This window comes from Contarinia nasturtii, unplaced genomic scaffold (genome assembly GCF_009176525.2).
Source record: "Contarinia nasturtii isolate CC-2019 unplaced genomic scaffold, AAFC_CNas_1.1 Cnas_scaffold_3734, whole genome shotgun sequence".
Classification (NCBI taxonomy): Eukaryota; Metazoa; Arthropoda; class Insecta; order Diptera; family Cecidomyiidae; genus Contarinia; species Contarinia nasturtii.
In genome coordinates, this window is record NW_022201031.1 from 508 (window position 1) to 11,078 (window position 10,571).

At 33.2% G+C, this 10,571-nt stretch overlaps 1 long non-coding RNA gene across 1 annotated transcript; it reads right to left on the minus strand.

Annotated features, from left to right (window-relative positions):
• Positions 1-1,487: 1,487 nt before the first annotated feature.
• On the minus strand, positions 1,488-3,287 carry LOC116350143. Its single transcript, XR_004201997.1, has 3 exons — positions 3,178-3,287; positions 2,943-3,039; positions 1,488-1,726 (listed from the first exon to the last, which is right to left on the minus strand). It is a non-coding gene; the product is annotated as an uncharacterized LOC116350143 (long non-coding RNA).
• Positions 3,288-10,571: the final 7,284 nt, after the last annotated feature.

The window sequence follows — 10,571 nt, forward strand, 5'->3', positions numbered from 1 at the left end:
AAATTTCATTAATTTAAGCCCCAAGTCGAAGATAAAAAAAATATGCATATCACACACCACAGAAAACATGGGCGTCCGCAACGGCCGCTGCACGTACCTGCGCCCATGTCCTCGATTAAAAAAAATTAATAAAAAATAAACAATACATTTTACTTCCAGCCAGGGACTATTTTAAGCTGATCCAGTTGTTAAATTTTTATAAAATTAATGAAATCTTTGAAAAATCGAGGATAATTTCGATTTAATAGAAAATGTCGATTCAATTGTAAAATATGTATATAATTATTTAAAACCTACAAACAATTCTGCTCGCTTCGCTCACACTTTTTTTACTTCCCTGTACAGTTGGGATTAATAACATCAGACTAGTAAGATAGTTATTACTTATTACTAATAATTTCTAATAACTGGTAATAAGATGTCATCTTATTAGTGTAATAAGTATAGTTATTAGAATGTTACTAGTCAGAAGACTAATAAGATGCATGTATCTTATTAGTATAGTTATTAGTATAGTTTCTCATCAGTATATTTCGATTGGTGTTACTGGAAGCAGATTCTACTGAAAACACGAAAAACAGCAGAAAGGCAGTCAAAATCACAAAAAAACTCCCGGTCGATTTTTCTCGCATTTCCGATGGGAAATCGGCAAAAAAATCCTGTATAAAATTACTCGAATAATATATAAATATGGAATTACATTTTGGAAGTTCTAGGAACCAGGCCAAATCCTGAAAGTCCACCAATCAGCCAAATTCCACCGGATTTGGATTTTAGGCCAAAAAGTAAAAATAGATTTTTACCATCAAAAAATGTTTCAAATAATTGTTTAGCACGTTTAACTAACATTATATCCATTTTAAGTTTGAGTATGATGAGCGTACATCAAGAGATGGTAAACAAAAACAAACAGGAAGTGAAAGAAGAAGTGTTAAACAGATTTGCTTCTGATTCAAGATGATTAGTTTTTTTCGAAAAATTAAAATGTCCACGATTTTTATTGCTCTCGCACCTCCCTGATCAAATTCCTGCGGACGCCCCTGACAGAAAAAAACCACTTTTCCCCATTATGAACCACACTGTATGTTTTGCACCGTGAAATCGATGATAACCAATAAATCGAATTCAAACAAATAATTTGTTACAAATTATTTTAAGTATTGTTTCAGTATTCTAATTGGGGATTTTTTCTATATATTCGGGATTAGAATTTAATCCTTTTGGATTTTTTATTAAAAAGTCGAAAAAGCTTTATTTCTAATTCCTTAAGTTTTACAGTGAAGAATTTAAAAAAATAAGAAAAAAGACATAACAAAATCAAATTATTTGCATCGATTGTGCAATTCAAATTGTTTCGTTGCATTCGTTGTCGATGCTTAAATTTAAAACACATTCGTATTCAACTAAAAAGCTACACAAGCAACAGAGGTAGAATGGTAAGAGTAAATTAACCTATATAGGTCTCTAGAAGGATAATGCGGGTAAATTGGATGCGTGGTTGTAGGGACAAGGTAGTAGATTTGATGGATTATGAAATGAGCATTCTGTAACTGACCTGTGTGTATGCGTCTGTGGATATTCAATGTTGATCTTTGCGAAAATCGCTTTGAACAAATCTCACATTCAAATGGGCGTTCGCCAGTATGTGTGCGCTGATGAATATCTAAATACGGCTTGCGACAAAAGGCGGCCGGACACAGATCACAGCGAAATGGTCGATTTCCAACTGCTCTCGTTGCGAATAGATTTTATTTTATAATAGTGCGTTTGCGATTTGTGCAATGATGGCGATAATTATGGTTAAAAGGTTGGTTTATTTATTTATTTTTTTAACATTTTTTCGTTTTATTCGTTTTGATAGTGATTTCAAAATAATATGGTAAATAATGTTTGAAAATAGCATTTTGTAAAAGTATTTGAGTGTTTTAATGTAACATTATTTGTTTGTTTAATTTCATGATGTTGATTAAATTGATGATTTACATGAATGTGATTCGATTACGTAAAATGTCCAAGTCAGCAATAATCAAATACAGCCATAACAAAAAGAATATAAGAGAAAAAATACTTATTTTAGTATTTATGTAATGCCTTCAAATGAGTTTAAAAATAATCATCATTCCAATACCATATAATTTTAAGTTGAAAACTTTAGTACCACGAAATACCGAAAAAGCAAAATTTATTTTACACATTTTTCACTGAAAAAAATGTGAATAAATATACCGGCTCCAAAAAAGCCGTTTCCGTTTCTTTTGTTTATAATTTGATTAATGTGAGTTAGTAAAATATCTGATAACTCCACATAAAAACATTCAGTAAAATATCGCTTAAGACGACAAAAAAATACAATTTATAACTAGTTAATAATACAGCCGCTTATAATACAGGGTGGTCCATAAATACATCTCAATATTCCTACCACAGATTCCTCGGCTAATGAGGAGTAAAAAAGTATATTGGCACTTTTTCCGAATCGGTTGTTTTAGTAGGATTACAGCCAAAAAACAGGGTCAAAATTTCCTATGTTCTGATTGATTTCCACGGACGGTCACGTCGTTAGTGTTTTTCAAAAGGCAATTGTGATTATAGTCTTGTTGGAAAGGTCTCTCTTGAAAATACCACGAAAAAATTTCGAAAAAAGTTTCAGTGAGACGGTCAAAGTTGGTTGACTAAAAGTGAAAAAAATAATCGAACATTGTGAACAATCAGAACATAGGAAATATTTGGCCTAAGGCTGTAACCCTACTAGAACAGTGATTTTGAAAAGGTTCCCATACACTTTTTTACTCCTCATGAGCAGGGGAATCTGTGGTAGGAATAATGGACCACCCTGTATTAAGTTGAACAGTTTCGATTTCCAAAAATAAAAGTTTTTCGACTTAATGGAACATCATAGCGACTGTACATAGTGAATAATAGTAGTTTTAAAAGAGACTGACCGGTATGTATGGTTTTGTGGATGTTAAGCGATGACTTTTGTGTGAAACGTTTCAAGCACACGTCACATTCGAAGGGTCGTTCGCCCGTATGCGTTCGCTAAATGGTTTAAATTAGAAAAATATAAACACATATATAAAGAAAATTAGAAACGAAACAGATGTATGTGTAATTGCATATAATTTTAAAGAAAGTAAATAGAAATAGTCTTTATTGTTTTTCTGGAACGGGACATACCATATGTATATCGAGATAAGGTTTCCGCGCAAACGCAGCTGGGCACTGTTCACATTGAAAAGGCCGTTCCTGAACTGTTCCACGTCCAATACCATACAAAACAATAATTTATTGTAAATTTCTCTTGTTTCATTAATAATTGATTAAACTAATCCTATAAATTTCGTTTAATGCATTTTTGATGAGAAAAATGAATGTAGATGTGAAATAAATAATTTTTTAATCGTTTTTGAAACCAAATTGTTCGATCAAATATGAGAGCAATGGTAAGAGCTATTTGAAAAATAGAAGAAATGTGGGAAATTCATTCATATCCACACTAGGGTGCATCGATTTGTGGCAGCCTAACTGCAAGCTAGTTTTAATATTTGCTCATGCACAGTCTTGCCATATGCAACGACTTAAAATAGACACTTTCTGTCAAACGTAGAAGTGCGGCGAATACACAAACGAGTTTGTGACAATGAACAATTAACTCACTGACCGTCGTACAAGTAACATCTCCGACTGAATTCGCACGCTACTCACCGTACAAAATTGTAATCAACCACGACCCGAATTTAATAATTAAAATTTATACTTTTATTATTTTATTTAAAAAGTGGTGTTTTCATTTATTCTATTTAAACAACCCACAGATTTTTTATTTTTGAAAATGTAGAAAACCCTTAGTGCGGATTTTGTATGCCTGGTTCAGAGTAACAACTTTTGTTCTGGCTCTTTGGCCGACACCCTCCTCATTTTCACCCCGCTCGATTTAAAGTTCGGAATTTTTCGAATGAATTTTTTTCAATAAATTTGTATGAAAGTGAATTGGTTTTAGTATGGTAGTAGATTAGGGTGGCCCAAAAAAAAGTATTTAATTTTTAACATTCCAGGCCGACTTTAGCATATTTGAGGCCTAAAAACACGATGTGGACCATTGGTTTGTTCAAGTAGGGAACCATGGCGCTACAAATTCATTGGGAAGATATCTCGATGGACCCATTTTGGTGTATTTTAAACGATTTTTATTTCCCAAAAAAATTATGAAAAAAATACGTAGTGGGGAGTTTTTGGGTGCGAGAAAACCGAATCTGGCGTTATTATTGTGATACGAATTTGAAGCAATTTTAAAGTCAAGAAAAAATGTATTTCCACTCTCAAAAATACGTAGTGGGAAGTTTTTCGGTACGATAAAACCGACTATGATGTTAGTTTCATGATACAATAAATTTTTGATATAGTTTTCATACAAAAATCTGAAAAAATCACCAAAAATGTGGATTTTGTATGGGAGATATACCTGTATGAAAACGCAATGACGTGAAACTTTGCGCAGCTTTCTTTTTCCAAAAAAAAAATGATATTCTGAGAGTTTGAAGAAATTTGAATCAAAACTAGGCACACTTCCCTTGCTAAATTTTCGTTTTTAAAAAAAAAATGTATGGGAGGTATCCTTGTTTTTTGCTCAATTGTCTTCAAACTCTCAGAATGTTATTTTCTTGTGAAAATAATAGCCTGTGCAAAGTTTCACGTCATTACGATGTCATACAGGCTTAGCTCCCATACAAAAGTTCATATTTTTGGTGATTTTTTCACATTTTTGTATGAAAAATGTGTTAACCATTGATCGTATCGCAAAAATAACGCCAGATTCGGTTTTCTCGAAATAAAAATCGTTCAAAATGGGTCCATCGAGGTATCTTCCCAATGAATTTGTAACGCCATGGTTCCCTACTTGAACAAACCAATGGTCCACATCGTGTTTTTAGGCCTCAAATATGCTAAAACCGGCCTGGAATGTTAAAAATTAAATACTTTTTTTTGGGCCACCCTATTGTAGATAGTTTTAAAGGAGCGCTGTAAGATATGCCCATCACAAAAATTCACTTTTGATTTTTTAGGAAAAAAATTGCAACGAAATATTTTTTCGCCCATCGATTTTCAAAAAAGTCATCCAAAACATATGCTTCCGTCAAAATTTTTGCTCAAAATTCATGAATTTTTGAATTCCGCATGCCACAAAACTTTTTCGTGCTAACTTATCTTGAGAACTCATTCGTCAATCAGAGCATTTCAATCGTCAATCAGGGTTTCATACAAAATCTGAAAGTTTTCTCTTAAATTTTCACACATCGACTTGAAATTTTACACGGAGCTGGGATTTGATGAAAAATGACCAAAGCCAAAAAATAATTTCATTCTGTTGTTGTCTTGTTGACTAGAATTGTGTTTAGTATATGTCAACAAAATGAATTTATATTTTTTCATTCGGAACCATTACACTAAACACATCCTGTTTATATTCTGGTATTAACTAGTGATTATGATGTACCTTTAGTCACGTATTCATAATTTTCATTTTTGTCACTTTTTGCACTTTGTTACTCCTTCAAAATGTGATCCTAGCAAAATATTGCCCTGGAAATTATATTTTTGTCAAATTTTCTAATTTTTTTTGTGTATTTTGGCGTTAATTTATTTTAAAATACAATATGACAACCTTCTTTTTTATTTTCTGATCGAATAGGTGTTGTTAAATTTGAAAATTTAGTTGAAGTTATTTAAGTTGGCCAAAATTACAATTTTTTTAGCCAAATTGTTATTTTTTATCAGTTTGAGGTGAAAAATGTCCGTGATCTTGACTAAATAAAAATTGAAATCTTTTTAATCATGTAAATCTTGGGGATTTATATTCATTTTGGGTCAAAAAATTCTCAAACTACGTAAAATTTCTATAGAGACGTCCAAAAATATCTATAGAAAATCCATCGTGGAGACGTTATATTGTATTTTAAAACAAATTAACGTCAATATACACAAAAAAAATTTAGAAAATTTGACAAAAATATTATTTCCAGCATACGTTCTCAGCAGGGGTCCGAGGGGTCCGATTACCCCCCTCCCCTGACGAAGTGTTACCCCTTCAAAATTTCCAAAGAATTCTTTCAATTTTTGGATTTTGGCCAAAAAAGTGATGATCTCTTCTTTTTTTGCTTTTCATTTTTGGCGTGTACTAAAATTCTTTCAATTTGCTTTTTCACCAAAAAAGTTTTTTGTATGCCAAATAAATGTAATTAAATTCTTTTCGATATGACTAGATTTCAAATTTCACACAAATTATAATTCCATGCAAAATCCATTTGATGTAAATAAAATAATTCCAAGCAATTTGGCCATCATAATCTAATCCTTGAACTATATTATAGTACAGATATTTTTAGTAAGTTCATCGAATTGGTAGTTAACTATTCTACTAATTGGTATCTAATTGGGAGTAAACCCTTAAGAAAAATATCTTTCCTCAATCGAATGATAAAAGTGAGTGAAAGATTGATTTTTTAAAATATACCAAATATATACCAAGTGATTAAACAAATTCAGTTTATTTATCAAGAGAAATAATATTTTTCCTTTTCAAATTCAGATTTTACGTAGGCTGCTACTTATATATTGAGAATAGCAAACACAGATAAACATTATTATTGAAAATGACTTAATTGTTTTTCAAAATACTCTCCGTGATGATCGATACACTTTTGCATTCGATGAAACCATTTGTCATATTATTCATGCCACTCCGAAACTGATATCTCCAAAAATGTGTTTTGAACGCATCAACTGCTTCTTCGGGCGTCAAAAAACTTTGACCACGTAGTTTTTTCTTCACGCTCGGGAACAAAAAGAAGTCATTGGGTGCCAAATCAGGACTGTACTGCGGATGACCCATCAGTTCGATGTTTTGACTGGTCAAAAATTGAGTTGTTAGATTAGATGTGTGAGAGCTCGCATTATCGTGATGAAGAATTACTCTGCGCCAGCGGTTGTTTTTTCTTAATTCACCAAACACTTTTGGCAAACAACAACACTTTTGGCAAACATTGGTGGTGTACCAATCAGAATTGACCGTTCTACGATCCTCTAGTGGAACGGTTGCCACATGTCCACTTATCGCGAAAAAACAGGCGACCATTTGCTTTGCAACACTTCGAGCTTGAACAACTTTTGTTGGGTTATCTTCATTTTGAAAGACCCATACAGTCGACTGCTGTTTTGTTTCTGGCTCATACGCATAGATCCATGATTCGTCACCTGTCACGATTTTATACACTAAATTTGATGCACCTCGATTGAATTTATTGAGCATTTCTTTACACCAATTCACACGAGCAATTTTTTGCTCATCGGTCAATTTATGCGGGATCCAACGCGAGCAAATTTTTTTTACGGCCAAATGTTCATGTTAAATCGTGTATATGCTTTTAACGGAAATGCCTCAATCTCACGGTATGTCACATGACGATCTTCCATTATCATGTTTCTGACAGCATCGATGTTTTGTGGAACAACAACTGATTTTGGACGACCTTCATGGGGATCGTCTTTGAGCGAACGCCGGCCACGATTGAATTCAGTAAACCAGCGATATACAGTGGCCTTGGATGGAGCTTCATCACCAAAAGTTGAATGGATTTCATCGACGCACTGTTGTTGAGATAATACTCGTCGAAAGTTGTAAAAAATTATCGCACGGAAATTTTCACGTGATAATTTCATTTTTTTGTTGAGACGCAATTTAGATGTTACTGTAAACAATACAAATAGCGATCGTATGACAAAACGTTCTGGGGATATTTATGCTAAAAAATGTCAATCTTAACGAATATGACAATGGTTTGCATCTAGCAACGTCGGTGTTGCCAATTCTCAATATATAAGTAACAGCCCTCGTATTTAATCCACTTTCCAATGTTCATTTTAAATGGTCTTTAAACAAACAATGGAAGAAAATTACCACAAATTACCGCTTGCTTTTCGATGAACTGTGGAGCAAGCATGTCCTGAATTTCTTCGTCCAGAAAATTGGCCAGCTCGCGAGGGCATGGGGAACGCATTCAATCATCTCATCACTCAGTACATAACAAACGTGAAAAATAACATCAGAGTATGGGCATTCAGTCGCATCAAGAAATTTTTCACGCTAAAGCGCTATGAACTGAATTTGAATCGACATATAGATGTGCCAAATCCGATATGTTAATACATTTTGTATTATGATAATATTTATTAGGATGCTATTAACTATAAACAACCAATCATACTACGCATATTAACATGAGTAGTAGTATTAGGATCGATGTTAATAGCGAGTAGTAGTATGTTTATTATCTATTAAGATGCCAAAGTTAATACGCGCCATTTGCAATTTTTCGTAAACAAACAATATTTTGACCGATTCAATTTTTATTACATTTTTTTCTTATTTGTAATTTTTATTGATTTTTTTAATTTTTTATGAATTTTATTGGAATTTATTATTTATTAGAAAATTATTTTCGATTTTTTAAGAAGAAATTTATTTTGTTTTTGTTCGGTAAACAACGATTTATACAAACTGTGGTTCGTACGTCACAGCTATGCTTAACATACAGAATTGACAAAATGCACCTTACGTCAAACGTAAAAAAGAGCGCGTTCAATACTTCATGTCATTAGAGAACCACTTGAAAAGAATAAAATCAATATACTATTATTATTTATTCATTTTTTCTTCTTAAAAAAAAACGAAAATAATTTTCTAATAAATAATAAATTCCAATAAAATTCATAAAAAATTAAAATATTCAATAAAAATTACAAATAAGAAAAAAATGTGATAAAAATTGAATCGGTCAAAATATTGTTTGTTTACGAAAAATTGCAAATGGCGCGTATTAACTTCGGCATCTTAATAGATAATAAACATACTACTACTCGCTATTAACATCGATCCTAATACTACTACTCATGTTAATATGCGTAGTATGATTGGTTGTTAATAGTTAATAAAGGATTTTTCGTATTTAGTAATAAGATATGTTAATATTTCTGTGTTAATAGGACATCTATAAATCGACAAGGAAACCTCATCACTGAATTGAATGTGAAACGTGCGACGAAGATCGTAATGTTCCAGAGAAGAGTCGAGAGAAACGCGAACATCGATCTTCTATTAAACGAAGCAGCAGGCATTGGATTGCCTTCGTGATCGCTGGTTCCAAACCATATTTATAAACATTCAGCAACAAATTTTCGATTTTCACGCGAAATATGAAATGTTGAAACAACGCTGGTTCTAATATCGACGCGATCCGAACAACAATGTCATGCCGACCACTCCACTCCCGCCAAAAATAAAGAATTTCTTTCCACGATATGAAACATATCCGCATCGATATCCATCTTTTTTATTTGATTGTGAGCAAATTTGGAGCATTGAAATTGGCAAAAGGAAAACGCGGTCAGCTAATAAACATTAAAAAAACTGTTTAACCGTTTAACTGTTTAATTTAATATTTAACCAGCCGAAAATTTCGAAACTTGGAAATGGTAAGGAATTCGATTTTGCTGTGGCAACCGATAGTGTGGCAGTTTCGTTATGTTTCGTGAAGACTGAACGCAATACACCGGAACTTGATGACAACACCATCAGAGAGAAGTACAATAATTTTGAGTTTGATTATGTGCTTGGATCGATCCAGGAGTTCGTACATGGAACGCTACCGTTCGCAAACACGTTCGATCCGGCAACGAGGTAAGACACAATAAATCCATTGTTTATTTATCATTTGTTTACCTCTATGATTTTTTGTTCTTAAATCTCAGAAAAACATCACAATTGATGGTCCAAAATACCATTTCAAAGCGAAATATGGCAAACGTAAGCGTAAATCCGATCAATGGACTGAACTGTTGCAAAAACAACGGGAGCTTGACTATAAACGCTATGCATTTTTTCCATCACCGAAAGGACGTTCACATTGGATGTGTTACATCGCTTATTATGTGAAAATGATGAAACCAGCTACGAAAGTTCATTCGACTCCGTCTCGATAAATACATCGAAGAGAATCGGGCCAGTGACAAAATCGCGGCATCACTGACGAAAAAAAAGTCGGCGCTCGTTTTTATTGGTGCAGCTCAAATAGCTCCAAACTCACCAATTGGTATTAAAAAGCGATTGCGATGCCCGGGATTACGACGACTAATGAACAGTTTCAAGAAGTTGGGAAATTGTATCGTACGATTGGTCGACGAATACAATACATCGCATACTTGTGCAAAATGTCGACGAACCAAATGCGATCGATACAAAGTTTGTCAGCATTGTATTCCAAGTGAAGATGAGTCATCGCAATGGAATTTACCGAACGTGATTATCACCATGAAAAGCAACCGAGTGTACCAACAATTGCGTAAATATGCAGTTGATTTTGTTAATCGATTGAATGCAGCCAACCCAGATCATATTCCAATGGATTCAGATGGTTTGGTGTCAAAACTTCAAGTATGTTTCAAAAATTGGCAACTAAACACTGGCATTTGGAAAGATGATCGAGCTCCATTTCAATTGAAAACTGTTTGGCACCGGG